Genomic DNA, 19,199 nt, shown 5'->3' on the forward strand with positions numbered 1-19,199 from the left:
ATTTTGACTCATTGGGATGTTATATGAATAGATATGAGTAGAAGAGTAGAGTCCCAAGGTAAAGCATGTGAGCATAGTTAGGATTTCCTTTACAATGCCAAGCGTCGCAGTGCATGAAGCAAAAATCAAATTAATAGGGATGTGTCCAGCTCAAAAAATAGAAGGGACAAATGTGGGTGGAGAGCTCAAATGTGGAGAAGAGTAAGAGCTGTGTTAGGGAAAGCTAAATTAGGAGCAAGGACAGTGTCTTCGACTCATTACTTATCGAGTAAGTCACGTACTACCTTAACCTCCGAATCTACCCTATTTTCTCTTAGTTTTAACCAATGAGAAAGTGAATTCGGGAGTTTTAAGGAGTTCATTTCTTACCCTATAGTAATAAAAAGTTTCTTCAAAACTAAACTAGTGCTTTATGACTGGTTTAAAGTCAAAACGATAAAGTTTAGAGCTGTAAGTAAGAATTGCCCTAATCTAGAGAGAGAGTAGTGAGAGAAAATTGCTAGAAAATGTTAAAGCTTGAAATGAGGGAAAATCAGTGGTAATGTGCGTAATCGAGTATGAAATGTGAAATTGATAATGATTAAGTACTTAAATGTGATAATTGGCACTTTTGGTCAATAGAAGAATTGACTCTAAATGCCAATTCTGTGTAGATTCTAGTGTGTGATGCACGAATTATGAGAAAGGAGTTTAAATAGGGTTGAAGTTACACGGGTAACCCATTCTTTCGAACAAAAGGGTTGAGGTAACTATATAGTTTATTATGTTTTATTAACTATTATAATTGTGTAGAAGTGAATATCAAATGATAAATTGTAAAGCTATGAGTTTTATGCATGATTGTTTATTGAAATGGTTTTTAGCATGAATTTTGTATTGTGAAGTGAATTTGAAAAGTGATTGATTTCAATGGATATATATATATATATGATACGAAAGTATATATGTTGTGAAAATGTGTATAAGCTAAGTAGTGGAAATAGTGAAAGAGCATGATCATAGGAGATGGGAGTTCACCCAGGATATGTGAGAATGTGTGTGGAGATATGTGAGTGAAGAATTCATATGGTCGAGCTAGCACAATAAGACATTCGGTGCAGCATTATACGAGTTAGTGCTACGAGTAATCCGGTACAGCACATTATAGGACTGTTACCATGGGACATTCGAGCAATCTAGCAACTCCCTAGTGCCCGTTAGGATGCGATGAGGAGTCAACGATGCCTCTATTACAAGTATGTGAAGAGGAAAAACTATAGTCCGTAGGTGGGTTAGATTACCTTTGGCCAGGTGTCTCTACTACCGAAAGTGTGCTCGGGTCAACAAGTAGTTGATCTTAGGGAGCCTATGGTTTCATGTAGGGGAGCATTAGAGGTTCAGTGCCTAGACAATCATGCTAGTGTGTACGTGTGTAGAATTGTTTGAAAATAGGAATCATTTCATATTTTGATATATATATATATATATATGATATTATTTTATTTTGTTACTTTGGGTGGTTATCTGTGAAAATAAGCATTTAATGAAATATATTGGTTATTAAAATTTTTATCTCACTCGTGGTTATTTACATTTTTCTGGCTCTGGTACTAGTGGTTCAAAAGAGAAAAACATTGGCTGAGTTGAGATCTCTTACTAAGCCTTTATAAGGTTTTGGTGTAATGAATTTAGTTGTTATTAGTCTTGTATGTGTATAAGTTGCCATAGGATTTGTACATGTGCATAAAAATGTGAATGTGGCATGGTTTGTGATTTTGAGCTCCCTAGCCCTTTTATATGTGTGAATGATGAAATGTCTAGATGGGCTAGTGGATGGATGTAATTATGTGTGAATATGAGATGGGTAGAAATTATATATAGTGATCTGCCCGTATATGAGATTAAAAAAAAGAAATGTGAATTTAGCCCAAAAGGGTGAAACGGTAATTATAGGCTAAATTTATGTATGTGTGTTATATTGTGCATGTGTATGGTCAATTAGGTATGTATTGTCCATTTGGACTTAGTCAAGACCCAAAAAGTGGCTAATAACATGTGGTTTTGAATTGAGACACTTGAATGGCAAAATTTTGGTATAAACTGGTCAAAATGGACTTGGATATCCAATTTTTTATAGAGATATCATATTGAGATGAAACTAGTGTCATTAGTTAGATTTCAAAACAGGATTTGTGTGGGTATTTAAACCATTTTAATTGGATATCGTATGTGAAAATGGCACGCATCAGAATTTCATATCAAAAACTGCCATTTGACAGCAAATTCAAGTGTGTGCGTCATAGTGCACAACACAGAGCGAGCGACTGTGGCCTCTGTGCCACGTGCCGCAATGCATGTGGCACGAGTCGCGGGACATGGTGCCAATTTTTACTTTATTTTTCAGTGATGCACATATTTTTTGGATTCTTGATGCATATAGGTTTATTGCTTCTATTGTGTATAATAAGATTTTATACTCGAGTGAGTTATATAATGATTTTTGAAAATTTTTATTAAGATCCCAAGGCTTTCAATGTTTTTAAAGTAAATGATTTCAATTTGATTAGTTAGAATATAGTGGAGCGCATGGTAATGTCAAAGAGAGCATTACACCAACTCGAGCTATATTGTCTAAGTTCATTAAATCTAGAATATGTATAGATTCAATGAATGTAATATAGGATGAATAAATTTTATATATATATATTTGAATATTTATTTGATAAATATTTATATATATATATATTTATATGAAATATAAAATTTAAAATATAATTTTTTTGAAATATATATATATATATATATTGATATGTGTGTGTTTGTGTGATATGCTTATATATATATATGTGTATGTATATGTATAAAAGAATGACATTAATCAAAAACAATATGAGAAAATAAGATATACCAAATTAAATTTAAAACTTGAAGAATTAAAAAATGAAAGTTTTATGAATAAGGTTGAAAAACTCATGAAATCTAAAAAACAAGAAAAATATGCATGTGTAGTATTAGAAAAGAAACACCTTATAGAGTCAACATTAATAGAAGGAGTATTAAGAATACCTTTTAATAAATAAAGCCTTAATAGATGCTAAAATTAATAAATTGCTATTTAAAGATGAATAACTGAAATATATATTGCAGGAGTATAATTATTAGTAAAGCATATTTTCAAGAAAGAAGAAATACACCCAAAGAATTATTAATAATTGATGAAAGAATAATAAGTAGTGTTGAAGACAGTATCTTAGGAATATTAATAGGAAATTTGGTATACCTAAAATTAAAATAAAACCTTATTAATATATCATAAATTAGGAGGAATAAAATTATTATCAGGATCTAGCACAATATGTATAACTGCTATGATATGATTAATATTCACTAATGAACACAAAATTTATAAAAGAAATAAAGGAAAATTAATTGTTGATAATATTTTATGCCTGTATTACAAGAAATCAAATTAGATCCAATTAGGATAACAATATCTGAATAATTAAGATTGGAACTAGATAATACTATACAATATTCTAAAGAAAATAATTCACAAAGATTAATAACAAATGATATTATAGGAAAAAGATTATTAAGAATAAATACACCAATATTAAGCATAAACAAAAATCAACCAACTAGGAGAAGTCTAAGTTTAGAACAAAGACCTTCTATTAGTAAAAATTCAATAAGAGGAATGTCTAGAGAACAAAGATTATCTAGATCATATAGTGACAGACCTGTAACCTCAAATTTAGAATTATTAAGACTTGAAACACCAAGAGAAAATAATAATTATATATTATTAGAGGTAAAACAAGAAGCAAATTGGATAGAAGTAATAACTTTAGTAGATACAAAAAGAAAAAAATATTATACAATTAGGATTAACAAATAACAATTTCGAAGTAACAAATGAAGAAAATAAAAACAAATTCTTTAAAAAGAATAAATAAAAGAGATGTTATAAATATAATATTTTTGGTAATAGAAGATAATAATAATCAATGTAAAATAATTTTAGGAAAAGATTTCTTAGAACAAGTTAAACTTATAGAATATAAAAAGAAATAATTATGATTAATGTAAATAATCAAATAATAGTAATTTCAAAAATAATATTGGTATGACAAAGCTATATTAATTATTGATAAAATTTAATTACCAAAATATAGATCTAGAAAATATCATGCTTTAGTAGATATAGGAGTAAAAATATCAGTAGCAAAAGCAAATGTATTACCAAATGAGTTTTGGAAAAGGAAAAATAAAAAACTAAGAATGCAAGGAGTATGAAAAGAAATAAATTGTATAAAATTAGAAGCAAAAGAAATTATGTACAAATAGGAGAATATGAATTAAAAATAAAAACACTAAATTAATACAATGATAATTCATGTGATGTAATATTAGGAATAGATTTTATTAAATAATATTATCCTTTACATATATTTGAAAAAGCAATAATATTTACAACACTTTGTAATCATCAAGTATGGGAAATAAGAATAACTAAACCTTATAGTAGAAAAGATGAAAAATTTCAAAAGAAAACAGAAAAATATGAAGTATAATTCTTACCAAATAAAAAACCCTTAAATAATAATGAAGTTATAAATTCAATAAAAAAGATAAATACTACAAAAGAGATAAAAACAATTGACAAAGATTATTAGAAAATTATAATGATAATTCTTTAATACATTGGGAAAAATTTAAACCTTTAGCAAAAATATAATTGAGGGATTATAGTAAAAAAAAAATTATAAGCCTTGTCCGTAGACTGAAAATGATAAAAAAGAATTTATAGTGCATATAATGAAATGAAATAATATGATTTAATAAGAGAAAGTAGATTTAAATATTCATCACTAACAATGATTGTAATTAAACATAATAAAGAAAAAAGAGAAAAATCTAGGTTACTCATAAACTATAAAAAATTAAATGAGTTAGCAATCAGAAATAAGTACCCAATTCCTAAAAAAAATTTATCATTTAACTTGACATGAGGGAAAAATATATTTAGTAAATTTAATTGTAAATCAGGATTTTTTCAAATAAAACTAAAAAAGAAAGTAAAAAAAAATATACTATTTTTAGTACATATGAAAGATTAGATGAATAGAATGTATTACTTATGGGATTTTATAATAGTCCCAATATATTTCAAGAATATATAACAAGATTATTATTACCAATAAAAGATTTTATTGTTATATATATAAATGATATTTTAATATTCTCAAATGACAAAGAAGAACATGAAAAACACTTGGGACAATTTATAGATTTACTAGAAGAAAAAGGATTAAATATATCACCTAAAAAAGCTAAATTAAGAAAAGAAAAAATTAGGACTTTTAGGCCAATATATAACTAATAATGGAATAGAATTACAAGAATATATTAGCAAAAAGATATTAGAATTTGATGAATTAAAAACCAAGAAGGAAGTTCAATCATTTTTAGGACTAGTAAATCAAGCTAGAAATTATATTCCAAATTTATCAAAATTAACAGCTAAAGTAAGTAAATTAGCAGGAGAAAAAAACAATATGGACATGGGATAAAGATAAAGAAAAATAGTGAACCAAATAAAAATTTTTATGTCAAAATTTACCTAAATTAACTATTCCAATGAATAATGATGTAATTTGGATAATTTATACAGATGCTAGTGAAAATTATTAGAGAGTAGCTTTATATCACATCAATAATAAAGAGAAGAAGTAATAACTAGATGTGCAAGTGAAAAATTTAATGAATCTCAAACTAAATATTATTCTAATTGGAAAGAGTTCTTAGCAATAGTTAAAGCTATACAAAAGTTTGCATTATTTATAGTAAATACTAGATTTATTATAAGAACTGATAATACTCAAGTACAATGCCAATTAAATAAGGGAATAAACACAACTCAATTATGCAATAAAATGCTGATTAAATGGCAATTAGATATGTCTTATTATGATTATGAAATTGAATATATCAAAGGAAAAAATAATCTTGTTGCAAATTATTTGTCCAGATAGAGCCAAATAAAAAGGAGACAAGTATAATGACAAGTAGTGGTGGTGGTAGTTCACAAAAGGACTAATAATGACCCCACTAGACTAAGTAATCATGAAGACAAATATTCTAGAAATGAATATAAGTTTGATTGCTGGACAATTAAACAATAGTATTCAATCATTATCTGAAAGAGTAGCTCATCTCACAAATGAAGTGAATAATATAACAAGTAAAGTGGAGGCCTTAGATAAATCTGAGGAACTATTATCCCAGTCTCCTCAAAGACAAGTAAAATAAGTAATTGATGTTTCAACCTAAATATTAGATTCTCGATTCCAGCCTCATAGTCTATCTAGATCTGGTCTAATATTCCATTTACCAAAATAGTAAAAGAAGCCCAAAAATCTCAAATAGTAAATAAAACTCCTCAAATTAGTTCTTCTACTTCTACCTCTTCTAGGAGAAGAAGTCCTAGTCCAGTAACCTCACCATCTTTTAAGACCACTGACCAATATAATTTTCTTAAACTCCTCATTAATAAAAAAACCATTTTCTCCTTCCTAGAACTAACAATATCAAATATGTGTCTCATTATTCCTTCAATAAAGTCATTGTATATCTAGGAACTGACCTAGAACTTGTAAAGTCCTTACTCAGTTAAGACCTTATACACTCACTATATCCTTTTAATGACATGTTAGAAATATCTAAACTTTTAAATTCCATTAAATAAGCTTCCAAACATTATTTTGGGATTGTAACTCAATACCGAGTTTATATTCAGTGTTACTCAAAAATAACTAAAATAAACCCAGATAAATTTTATCCTTCAATTAATCTAATTAAATTAGGAAAACAAGAAGGCCTTTTGAGTATGAGAAAAAAGAAAAGGAAGATATTATGAATGATGAAGACCTTTTTACATAAGATCTCAATGATAAGAGCATAGGAAGTGAACATTATTTTTCAAGAACTCAATAGAACATTAACTGCTAATGAACCTCGGGGAACCTACTTTATTAGACCAACCACATGTATTTTCTCAATTGAAAGAAATAGTAGGAACTCAAGGAACTTTAATAATTGGTATGATAGACTAAGAATAATCAAATGAAAAATGATGAAGGGACTAAAGAGAAAACATGTCAAGTATTGTCAAAAATATATAAATCAGAAGTGCAAATATTATGAAGAAAGAAGACAAAATGAAAAAGACTATGAAGACCATTTTATCAACATAAATATTTTAGATTGAACCTGCCGGCATGTAAAGACACGAAGAAGATGGAAGAAAAGAAGCTAACAAGATAAAAGTAATTGCTGACAATAGAAGACAAAAAAGGATGGCAGACAAAGTAGCAGACAAGGAAAAGTTGTAGCCAAAAGTAAATTTATCTCTTGTAATTGTCTCTTTACTTTGTAATTATTCAAAAGTGGGTTTATCTTTTGCAATAATTTTAATTGGTTTTCATCATCAATTAACCATGGTCATGTAACTAGGGTAACTCTATATAAAGCCTTGTAATCTCAGAGGCAAAGACACACTTCTAAATCTTTTCCTCTCTCTTGTAATCTGAGTTTAGAATTCCTGTGATCTCTTCTCACATCAATAAAATCATTTGTTTCAATTATTTCAATCTCTGCAAGTATTGAAGATTACTAGGTATATATGAGTAATTTCTTTTTAGGGACTAAGGGGAAATTATTATCTGATCCTTAATAAAGTTTTAAATTCCACAATGATCCTATGAGGGGTATTACTTGTTATGTGTTGTTATGGCTATGCCTCCAATAGGAAATGAAGGAAAGTTGTGCTGTGTTATGCTAATCTGAAGGAAATGGTTTTGTAAAAGGTCTAGCCAAGATTAAGAGACTTTCGGCTTGTTAATCTTAGTATGAAAGAGGATTGAGAACCATGTTTTACTCCGACCTAAACCAGTTTTGGTCAAACCCTGTAGTAATACATAGCCAGTTGTTCTAGTTATGGTTTTATAATTTGAATTTATAAGATAAATTCAAATTTGATATGATATCATGATTAAATTTATGAGGTAAATTTAATTAAATTTTTATAGGCTCTTTAAGTGAAAGACAAAAACTGTAATCTATATACTACATATAGATAGAGACGTACTTTATGAAGAAAGTGAGAAAAGTTCTATAAACAAAACACTTTGAGAGTCATGAAACACCCTATAGAGAGGAAAACTAACGTTCAAAGAAGAATGGATGTAGGGAGCGCTAGCACACTTTTGAATTAGAGAACTGTTTGTGTAGATGCTGGTAAAGAGAGAAGATCTATATTGTTACCTCCAGAGATCCAAACTCTTAAAGGGAATGTGTGTCAATTTTGAAGAATTAAAAGGTAACTCTTCTATCCACCTTAACTTAAACAAGTTCGTTCAATCCATATCAGTATAGGGACTTTAAAATTTTAATCTTCCGCTGCACCTCCTTATCCAACAGCGGTATCAAAGCTAGGTTAAATTTTCGTTTAAGATAAGTTTTGGTTAATTATGTTCTTAAATCTTCATATGATGAACTTCTTAAATGAACGGTACTTTAAAATTTTTGAAATTTATATGTGATATTTTCGTAATCCATGTATGTTTTTCATGTGATGTTTTTGAAACATATATATATATATAAACTCATTTTATATATTCAAATTTATATGAATTTAAATAAATTAATATAATTAATATTTAGATATATGATGTGCGTTCTCAATATGATTAATGTTCGTCCATATGATATTCGTTCTCAATGTCATTATTGTTCATTCGTGTTCTCTATAGTTTAGGTTGGATTGTCAATATGATTGATGAATCCAAAGGGTTTGAGGTAGCAATTCATTCAAAGATAATAAGCTTTTCGAAATATGACTAACCAACTAGCGAGTTTGCCATGACTAACTCTACGTGGCACAACCTAATTCACAATTTATAGCCTTTCATTATTTATGAATTGTTTATTTGTTGTGTTTTCTTTGCCTTGAAGTTGTTTAGGTATGGTGACACATATGGATCTGGTTTTACAAGGGTTGTAATTTTTTAAATATAGCCTGCATGTTGTGCCTCTCTTTATAAACTCAGAACGTACATTCTCTTCTCTTCTCAATCCTCTCGTATGTATAAATGAGGTATCTTGATATATCTTATTAGAGATGTCCTCCTATTGGCTTGGGATGGATATAGGTTAGGTGAGTCATATTATATCACGTTTAATTATGTTTTTGATTAGATTATAATATACCTGATTTTGTATGAGTTACAATTGCTTTCACTTTACATTATTATTAAATTAATAAATTAAACCCTCTAATCAATATCTTAAGTCATAATGCCGTCAATTAATGAATACTTGTCAAAATCTAGATCACTTAAATGTAGGATCCACTAAAGTGGATACATTTGAGTATCTTAGTGAGAAAAGTGTGAGTGATGGTGCTACTCACAAAGATTCATTATTGTTTGACTTAATTGAGATTATCAAAATGATTTTAGATCTCAAGGCATTATATGGGATTGAACATACCAGATCATATGATGATTGAATCTCATAAAGATCTAAGAGTTACGTGTGATGTAATGGTAAATGAGTTTCCCTAAATAACTTAATTTTAAGCCTCCTACTAAAACGGACTTAAATTCAAGTGAAATATGCATCGTAGCCCATTAATCAAATTTAAGGGTTGTTAGTTTTTGTGAGAGATATAAAATTAACTTTGTATACTTTATTGTAGAATCATGTTGACTAGTAACACTGCTATACTATCATTGTGGTTAGTCCTTGAGAAGGACAAACTTAATGGGAGAAACTTTCTTGACTAGTTCGAGAACTTGAGAATTGTTCCCAAGCAAGAAGGAAAGGCTTATGTCCAAGATAAACCCATTCTTGAAGAGCTTGCGGCCAACACTCCATGAGTTCAAAGGGATGCTTACACAAAGCACACCAATGAATCGATGGATATAGGATGCCTAATGCTAGCTACCATAATTCCAGAACTTTAAAGAGATTTGGAACACACGAAGGCTCATGAGATGATTGTCCATCTCAAAGAAATGTTCTGGCAACAGGCAAGGCAAGAGAGGTATGAGACCACAAAGGCCTTACACTCCTGCAAGATGGCTGAGGGTGCATCAATTAGCACTTATGTTTTAAAGATGAATACTCCTTCAAGTAGTTATGTTATAGACATTCACCTTTCTACTTCTTCTACATGGGTATTAAATACTACATGTAGTTCTCATATTTGTACAAATGTGTAGGGTCTCAAACACAGTAGAAAGTTGATGAAGTACAAAGTAGACCTACAAGTTAGAAATGAGCAAGAGTTACTGCTTTAGCCATAGGCACTTATGAATTACTTTTGCCTAATAGGGTTTTGTTAGTTTTAAATAATTGCTATTATGTTCTTAATTTAAGTAGCAATATTGTTTCTCTTTCTTATTTGGATAAGGAAAGTTTACTTCCATTAATGGGAATGGTAAATGTTCTATTTATTGAAATGACATTTTTTATGCTAATGGTGATTTTCATTTTGGTCATTATCTTTTAAATTTGGAACATCCTAGTAATGAAAACATCTATAATATAACTACCAAAAAGATCAAATCAAATGATTTGAATCCAACCTACCTATAGTATTGTTGTCTCGGCTGTATAAATGAGAAACACATTTTTAAGCTCTAACAAGATGGACTTTTCAACTTGTTTGATTTTGAATCTTATGACACTTGTGAATCTTGTTTATTAGGAAAGATGACGAAAGCACCTTTTATCGGGCATGGTGAGAGAGCTAATGACTTATTAGGACTCATACATATAAATGTACGTGGACCAATGAGTACAATTGCCAGAGGGGGTTATTTGTACTTTATTACCTTTATTGATGACTACAGTAGATATGGATATATCTACCTAATGAAACATAAATCCAAATCTTTTGAAATGTTCCAAATATTCTAAAATGAAGTGCAAAACCAACTTGGTAAGACTATTAAAACTCTTCAATTGGATCGAGGAGGTGAATATTTAAGCCAAGAATTCATTGATCATCTTTGGAGTTATGGAATAGTCTCATAATTAACTCCTCTAGCAACATCATAATGGAATGGTGTTTTTGAGTGGAGAAATTGATCACTGTTAGATATGATTCGATCCATAATGAGTTAAGTAGATCATCTACCATCGTTTTGGGGCCATGCACTTGAAACAATTATGTTTACAATGAACCATATTCCATCTAAGGCAATTAAGAAGATACCATATGAGATATGGACTAAGAAGAAACCTAGTTTTTCATTTCTCAAGATTTAGAGAAGTGAGGTTTATGTTAAGAAACAGGCCTCAGATAAGTTAGTACCTAAATCCATAAAGTGCCTTTTTGTGGGGTATCCTAAAGAAACAAAGGGATATTATGTCTATAATCCTGTCGATAACAAAGTCTTTGTAATTTAAAATGGTAACTTTCCAGAAAGAGAATTTATCTCTAAAAGAACTAATGGGAGCAAGATAAATCTTGAAAAAAGTTGAGAACCACAAAATAGCACAGAGTCACAGATAGAAAACGGAGAAGACTCACAAGAAGTAAATGAGCCTATTCAAATAACACAAGGCCCATGAATGTCTGATAGGACACGGTATCATCCTTAGAGATATAGATTTCTGATTAATAAATATTGTGATGTGTTGCTCATTGAACACAATAAACTAACCACTTACCAAGAAGCCATAATGGGACAAAATTCCAAGAAATTGCTAAATGCCATGAAGTTTGAAATGCAATCTATATATGATAATAAGGTATGGACCTTAGTTGATCCACCTGAAGGTATAAAAACCATTGGGTACAAGTGGGTTTTAAGCAAAAAACTGATATGGAAGGCAAAGCAAATGTCTTCAAGGCATGATTGGTTGTAAAAGGATTCACCCAAACTCATGGTGTAGACTATGATGAAACCTTTTCACTAGTCACAATAGCCAAATCAATTAGAATCCTCCTTGCCATTGTAACATATTATGACTATGAAATATGATAGATGTATGTTAAAATAACATTCATTAATGGACATCTACTTGAAGAAGTATATATAACACAACCTGAAGGCTTTGTGCGTTCAGAGGACTTTGGAAAGGTGTGCAGCTTCAAAGATCCATTTATGGTTTGAAGCAAACATCTCAGAGCTGGAATCAATGTTTTGAAGCAAACATCTCAGAGCTGGAATCAATGTTTTGATAAAGTAATCAAAAAGTTTGGATTCATTCAAAACATTGATAAACCTTGTGTTTACAAAAAGGTTAATGGCATCATAGTAATATTTCTAGTGCTATATGTAGATGACATCCTACTCATTGGGAATGACATTCCTACCTTGCAAAATGTCAAGTCTTGGTTAGGAAAATCTTTCTCTATAAAAGACTTAGGTGAAGATACTTACATCCTTAGGATTAAGATCTATAGAGATAGATTCAAAAAGCTGATAGGCCTAAGTCAGCACACATATAGACAAGATACTGCATAGGTTCAGTATGTAGGATTCAAAGAAGGGTTTCATCCCCATGTCTCATAGCATTAATCCAACAAAGACCAGTGTCTTAGTACACAAAATCAGTAAGACCATATGAGTAAGGTTCTATGTGCCTCAACAATTGGATCTATCATGTATGCTATGCTGTGCACTCGATTAGATGTTTTATTTTCCTTGAGTATGACCAGCAAATACCAAGTAGATCCAGGAGAGGATCATTGGACTACTGTCAAGAATATCCTAAAGTACTTAAGAAGGACTAAGGATTTATTCTTGGTATATGGTGGATTGGATGACAAGTTAGTTGTAATAGGTTACACAGATGCAAGCTTCCAAACTAACCAGGTTAACCTTAAATTGCAATCAGGATATGTGTTCACCTTAAATGGTAAGGCAATGAGCTGGAAGAGCTCAAAGTAGAGCACAACAGCTAATTTTGCAACAAAAGCTGAGTATATATCAGTGTCAGATCCTGCTAAGGAAGCCATTTGGATTAGGAAGTTCATTGCTAAATTAGGAGTGGTGCCTAGCATCTCAAATCCAATAAATCTGTTTAATGACAATAGCTGTGCAATTGTACAAAGTAAGGAGCTAAAGTCATACTAAAAGTCCAAGCATATACTCAGGCATTTCCACCTTATCAAAGAGATAAATGATAGAGATGATATAAAATATGTAAAATAGTAGGAGAAGACAATGCTGATGACCCACTTACAAAGCTTCTTGCGCAAGTGAAGCATGAGTGTCATGTCAAGACAATGGGAATTAGACAAATTAATGATTATACCTAGTATAAGCGGGAAGATATTGGAAATTGTGCCTTAGGGCCAATCATTGTACTATGCACATTGTTATTTAATAAATTTCTCTTTTGTTATCATATCAATTGCATGTTCACTATGATAACTATATCCTTGGACAAACTATAGTAATTGTTCTAATTGTCCCTAGTTGATCATTTATGAGGAATTATAGATGAAACAAGACTAGTATGAGTTTGATTAATTATAGATATACAAATTAAAGTTATAGGCACTAGAAAGAGTATAAGGTGCTAGACCGACCTACTATGAGAAAGTTATTTGGTACAAGTTATAAGCTTATCTCATATGTAACTATATCACTAAGCCCTTTGACCTGAGATCATTATGGATTTCTATATGATGACCACTGAATTTTGACCTAGTCAAAAATTACCTTAGACCAGGTGATCATAAAGGCTATGATTGGGTTTAGTAATATTCATGCAAAGGAATATGAGTGGTCAAGATGAAATTTGTCCTTCACATTAAGTAAGAGATATTACTAGATCCTTCGATGAGTAAGACTGAGAAAATGTATGGCTATACTATAATGAAAAGGGTTTTTTCATTGCTATTTTTAGTCCACTCAGAGATCAAGAAAGTAACAGTCAGGTAAAGGAGAATGATAATTTCATGTCTCATACTTGACCAAAATATCGCATGATAAAAGGGATGTAATACGGTTGTATGATAGTTTACATCAAATCATTGAGCCCTACGTGAATTAGGTAGTTGTAATATCTTATTAGAGGTCACTTGTGACTTGTGGACTAATAGCATAATTAACCTACTGGCAGCTTCAAGTGAGCCTATAGGGTCGTACCCAAGAACAACCCAACTCGAGCTATAATGTCCAAGTTCATTGAATCTTAAATATGTCTAGATTCAATAAATGTAATATTGGGTGAATAAATTATATATATATATATTTGAATATTTATTTGATAAATATATATATATGAAATATAAAGTTCAATATATAATTATATATATATATTTATGTGTGTGTGTATCTGATATATATATATATATATGTATGTATATGTATATGATATATAAAATTAAAATATATATATATATATAACATTATATATATATATTTTGAAATATATATGTGTGTGTATATATTCGTATATATATAATATAATATGTATATGTGATATATATATTATACTATATTATTATATTATGTTAGTTTTAAATTTAATTTTCTATGAAAGATTAAATTTAATAACTAACATGATATGAGAGAATATCATGTCAGTTGTATAATTTAAATTTATAAGATAAATATAAATTAGATATGATATCATGGATTAATTTAGGAGATAAATTTAATTAAATTTTTGTGGGCTTTTTAAGTAGAAGACAAAACCTTGATCCATATACTATATATAGATAGGATGTGCTTTATGAAGGAAGTTAGAAAAGTTCTGATAGCAAAACACTTTGATAGCCACGAAATACCTTATAGAGAGGAAAACTAGTGTTCAAAGAAGAACGGACATTGGGAGTACTACACGTTGTTTGAGTTAGAGAACTGTTCATATGGATACCGATAAAGGGAGAAGATTTATGTTCTCAGTTCCTGAGATCTAAACTCTTGAAGAGAACACGTGCCAAGTTTGAAGAATTAAAAGGTAACTCTTCTATCCACCTTAACTTAAACGAGTTCATTTGGTCCATATCAAGATAAGAACTTTAAAATTTTAATCTTTCACTGTGCCTCCCTATCCAACAACTAATGTTATTGGTTAGATTTTGAGATAAGCTTTGTGTGGGTGCCTGAATACCTCAATCGGACATTAGATGCAAGAACAACACACATCTAAAATTCACATCAAAAACTATTATTTTGACAACATGATCTAATGTGTGTGCTGTGGTGCATGTATTAATATGTTGTAGCACATGGCACAAAGCATGAGTCAGTGACTTTGTGCCACATGCTGTAATGTATGTGGCATAAGCTGCGCTATACGACTCATATTTTTGTCGAGTTTTGTTGTTTGAATTACATTTCCTTTTAGACTTCCACACATTTGAATGAAATGCTTTTGCTGTGCTATGTTTTTATAACATGTATATTTTAAAGATTTAGTTTTTAAATGCTTTATGTTGGGATCCCAACCTTTAAAAGAAAATGGTTTTAATTTTTTTTGGTAAGATTACATGGAAGATCGAATGGTAATTTCAATAAGGGCATTACACCATACTTTTATGAGGATTGGTGCCAAAAGACAAGGTCAATATTGATGTTGTAATATTCTGGCTTTGTAATCTTGTAATTAGCTACTAATCAAGGATGGATTAGTAACTAGTGAATGATGAGAAGTTTGGATGGTTGCTTGATAATTTCACTCATTAGGATGTTGAATGGATAGGTATAGGTGGAAGAACTGTGTTTTGAGGTGAAGCATGTGCCGATTGTAAGGATTCTTCTCAGTTTGCCATACGCCACGACTGATGCTACCTGAGTTGTGGTGCATTGACTAGAAAGTTAGCTTTTAAGTTGTGAATTAGATTGAATTTCAGAAGGAAAAAGGAGAGAAACATGGGAGAGAGAGAGAAGAGAGCAAGGTCTTAGGTGTTAGGGCAAGAATTCTCATGATATTGGAAGGCATCTTTAATCAGTAACTTATCGGGTAAGCTTTGTATGACCCTTTCCTCTAATTCTACCATAATTTCTCTTAGTATGAGTTCTAAAGAAATTGAATCGGTGAAATTTTAGGGGTTTGTTTCTTACATAATAGCAATGAAAAGGTTCTTCAAAGTTAACTTAGAGCTTTATAATTGGTTTAAATTTGAACGATAGAGCTTTGAACTTATAAGCTCAATTTAGTCCTAATTCAATGAGAGTTTAGGGTGGAAATGGTGTAAGATCAAAATAAAATTATTTGAAGTAATATAAAGTAATAATCGAATGGTAACTAGCTTAAGATGGATAAGCGAAAGTGAATGAACAGCTAATTATAGCAGTAAGTAGTAGATAAGTGTTTTTGGTTAATTGAATCAATTGACTAATAATGTCAATTGTGTGTAAATTGGCATAATTCAAGTGTAGAGTTGGAGGACAACTTGGTAGAGATGAGTTAGCAATTAAGAAAGCACAAGGGTAACCTTTCTCGTGATAGAAGGGTTGAGATAACCAAATAACTTTTTTTGTTTGATTATTTATTGTAACTGTGTGTAAGTATGCTATCTATTATGTGAAACTTTTAAATTGATCATATTTAGTGTTAATGCATAATTATGACTTGAAAATGAGCTTTAGTTAAATAAACAAGTAAAATTGTGTAATTTTGTATATGTATGTGTGTATGTGTGTGTGTGTGTGTGTGGTGGTCATTGAGAACCTATGGTTGATTCAGAAAGCCTAATCATTGGGGTGGGAGTTCACCTGTAGTAAGGAGATGTAGAGAAAGACCATATGACATTATTCTCCTTAGTACTCGATAGGGTGCAGTGTTAGAGATTCGAGCTCCTTAATATCAATGTGATACAATGTTAGATTCAACACACCTCATTGAGTGTATTAGGGAAAATAATAGTTCAAAAGTGAGATAGAACACCTTTGGTCAGATGATTCTACCACTAAAGGTGAGCTTAGGGCCAATGAGAGTATATATTGGTCTAAGGCAAGCTTGTGGTCTTAAGTTGGGGTGATTTGGAGGTTCAGTTGGTGGTGATCATGCTGTATGTTAGTAAAGCAGTGAAAAGTGATGAATGGTAATGAATAAAGTTGTAAAAGTAGTGAAATGTTATATTTATATGATATGAAGTGAAACATATATTATATGCTATGTTTAATGGTATTATGTTATACTTTCATATAATTGCATGTGATAGTCAATAGTAAAAAGTTATTCTATTATTGAGATTTTTATCTCATCCCATGGTTACATATTTGCAGGTTATAGTGGTGAGCAAGGCAAAGGAAAAGAGTCAAGACAAGTATAGAGTTGTTAAAGCCATGTGAACTAGAAGTTTATGTAATGAGCTGGAACTTTTGTGTATAATGTGTAAATAAGTTGCCATAGGAAATGCATACATGTTTTGAATTGTGAATTGTGGAAAAATTGTAGTGAATTCATGAATCTTAACCCATATGTGAAAATGTAAGATGAAATAATTAGCAGGGGCTAAGATTTAGTTATAAATAGGTTGTGAATATGTATAGTAGTGACTTATGGTGATATTATGGTGAAAATGGCCAAGTTGGTCAATTTATGTTGAGATGTAATTAGTTGTGAAAAGTTGGTGTTTTGTGGAAATGGGTTGTTGAACAGCCAAATTTTAATATGTGTGTATATATGTAATATATTATGGTTAATCAAGTGTATTAGGTCCTTTTGGTCTTATTCAAGGTCGAGTATGGTCTAATAAGACAATGGGATTAATTTGAGCGCTTGGGTATGCCAAATTTTTAAAAAGTGACTTTTTATACCTTGGGTATCTAAATTTTAATCAGACTATTAGATCATGTCCAAATCTATCTCATTAGTTAGCTTACAAGCTAAGCTTTGTGTGGGTGCTTGAATCACACCGATTGGACATCTTATGGGAAAACTGCACTTGCTGAAGTTTGTCATTTGAGCTATCAAATGACAACTGTAAAATCAGGCATGTGTGTTGTGGTGTATGGTATAGAGAAGGTAAGGGCGTGTGGCTTTGTGCCATATGCCACTATGCATGTGTTGCTCATCATAGCACATGGCCCTTACTCTAACCTTATTTATTTCTTTTAAGGGCATGTAATGATTGATATGAATGTGTATGATTTGTTTTCACTGTGTATGGCTTGGCTTAATATGTTAAGATTTTTGATGATTTTGTAAAAGAAGTTGTAACATCTTGAAATTTTAAGACTCAGATTTATTTTAAAAAAATAAAATATCTATAATTAAACTAAAATTAAGAATAATTTGATAGAGGTCTAAAGTTTAAATTTTACTCAGTAAAAGTTTAGTTTTATTTTATTTTTAACTATAGGAAAATTACTAAAGTTGACTCGAGCTCTTATGTTATGATAAGAAATGTTAGGCCCTTCCTTGTAATTTTCCCCAAAGCATTATGATTAGTTTTTTTTAAGGGGAAAACAGCATGCAGAAATGAAAAGGAAACAAGAAAACAAAAGGAAAGAAACAAACAAGAGAATGAGAGAGTGAGAGGAGGAGAAGAGAGGGAATTCGAGAGGTTTTATGACTATTGGGAGCTCAGCTACACGATAGGTAAACTCTTTACTTCAATTCTCTTCCTTCCCTCTTGGTTTTCTTCAATTTTTGGAAGAGGAAATTTCTAAAATTTGATCCTAAAGGCTTTTTTCTTGTAAGCTTTAGTTTCCTTATGTCTTTGGGAGATTGTTTTGAGTTTCTATATGATGCCCTAATATTTTGAGTGGGCAATTGGATGAAAAATGGAGTTTTAGGACAAAAGTCAAACCCTAAGAGGTTGGGTTTTTTCTCCTCAATAGTTTAAGCCTATTGACTTAGATGTAATTGTGCTATTTGAATCCAATAAGATTTAAATTAAGGTTTAGTTTTCATTATAAGGGCTAATGGTGAAAGTTGATGACACTAAGTGAAGGTTTTTAATTGATTAAAAATTATATGAATTGAAAATTAGCCTAATGGTGGCTAATAAATGGTTTTGGTGGTTAAGTGATACTATGTGAATGGTTGGTTTAATATATGGACCATTAGGATGGATTATGGCTCATTGACCTAATTTGTATGGTATGAGTTATTGTCTTCATTAATACTATTTGTCATGAAAAGTTATATGAATCACTTATATGTTGTAGAGAATTATTGGTGGAATTTAATTGGAGGGTAAAGAACAAGCAAGTTTCATTCTGTATAAGGGAAAA

Source organism: Prosopis cineraria, unplaced genomic scaffold (genome assembly GCF_029017545.1).
Source record: "Prosopis cineraria cultivar Desert tree isolate PC_DT_omini unplaced genomic scaffold, ASM2901754v1 PC5, whole genome shotgun sequence".
NCBI classification, from domain to species: domain Eukaryota; kingdom Viridiplantae; phylum Streptophyta; class Magnoliopsida; order Fabales; family Fabaceae; genus Prosopis; species Prosopis cineraria.